The sequence below is a fragment of the Lolium rigidum genome, chromosome 1 (assembly GCF_022539505.1).
Source record: "Lolium rigidum isolate FL_2022 chromosome 1, APGP_CSIRO_Lrig_0.1, whole genome shotgun sequence".
Taxonomy (NCBI): Eukaryota; Viridiplantae; Streptophyta; class Magnoliopsida; order Poales; family Poaceae; genus Lolium; species Lolium rigidum.
In genome coordinates this window covers 337,658,495-337,660,260 of record NC_061508.1, presented here as the reverse complement: position 1 = coordinate 337,660,260, position 1,766 = coordinate 337,658,495, and positions in this window count along the sequence as shown.

Here is a 1,766-nt window from a genome sequence, read left to right as displayed (position 1 = left end):
CTTCTTCCACTCTTCGAATTCGCCGTCTCTCACATCGATCTCGCGCGCCCCGAAGGTCTGCCGCCGTCGCCCTCGACGCCGCCGCATCGCCCTCGACAACGCCACCGCCGGAGGAGCCACGCCGCCGCCGGAGGAGAGCCACCGCCGTTCGTCTCGCCGGCCCCCCTTTCCTTCTCTCGCCGCCCCTCCCGGCCGCCTACGCGCCTCCCTCGATCTGGCCAGCCACTTCGCCGCCGCGCCCTCCCCGCCGCGCCCTCCCTGCAGGCCACCGTTCGCCGCCGTGCCCTCCCTGGCCACAGCCGCTCACCGCGCGCCCTGATCCCCGGCCTGGGCCACCGTTCGCCGCCCGCGCGCGCGCGCCTTCCCCCGGCCGGCCCACGGATGGCCGCGGCGGCGCCGGCGCACGCCCGCCCGTCGTCTAACACACACAGAGAGAGGGAGAGGAGAGAGAAGAGAGAGGAGAGAGGATTTTTTAGTTTTTTTTAACTAAAATTGTAACGGAAATTTGTAATTAAAGTGTAACTAAACATTTAATTTAAATTGTAACTAAACTTTGTAATTAAAAGTGTAACTAAAATTTGTAATTTAAATTGTAACTAAAAATTTGTAACTTAAAAGAAATCGCGACTAAATCGCCGTCGTCCTCGTGCCGTCGTCGACGTCGTCGCCGCGTCGTCCTCGCCGCGTCGTTGTCGCGCGCCCCGGCCGCCCGGTCGTTCGTCTCGTCTCCGGTGCCGGCGAGATCGACGAAGGGGCCGTGGCCGGCGCCGGCCCCTTTTTTTGTTTTTTTGGTTTTTATTAATTATCTCACATTTTGTTAATTAAAATTGTACACTAAAATTTGACTTAAAAAAAGATTTCGTTCTAGCACTACGCTATGCATTCTAGCACGCTATGACGCTACTTATGCGAGTTAAACGCTACGCTATGCATTCTAGCACGCTATGACGCTACGCGCGCTAAAGACGCGCTATTTCACGCTATTTGGCGCTATTCGCTATTTCACATAGCGGCCACGCCTAGCTTCGATCACCTTCACGCCTTCACCCCGTGAATCTGTTCCCCTCCTTTAATCCTTCTAGTTCAGGACAATGTGAATGTGAACTATGGTTTGTGATTTTGAGACTATGTCATATCAAGTTATGGACTATGTGAACTATCTCCGGTTGATGTTTGTCTGCAAAATATCATATCCGAGATTTTATAGCTGCAGAGTGCTATTTTATTAAACGCTATTTTGAAAAATAGCACGCTATTAGCACGTTATGTGTCCTCGGCACCGCCACCGCCCTCTCGGTCAACGCCACACCGGTCTCTCGGTCACTGCGTCCCCCTTTCGCCACCGCCACCGGTCTCTCGGTCACGCGGTCACTGCGTCCCCCCTCTCGCCTCCATCGTCGCCCTCTCTCTTTATATGTAGAAGAGATGTGATAATGCTGGCATATACACAATTAATTTGTTTTGACTACATGTTTTCAGGACTCGACATATGGCGGACGATAGAGCTGACCCGATTATGGACAACTATGATCCGGACGCTGAAGAACAAATCTTCGGCATCATAAAAGGCGATGTTCTATATGTGCCGACCGGACAAGAAGAAGATGATATCGATTCTTATCTGAACTTTGAGGGTGAAGATGAAGGGCATGGTCAGCAAGATGGTGCCGAAGGAACGTCGATAAACGACGATAATCTTCGCTGAGTAGCAACCACCTCCGGCGCCGAGGTATATATATATACATTGAGCCTCTGGTGATACAAAC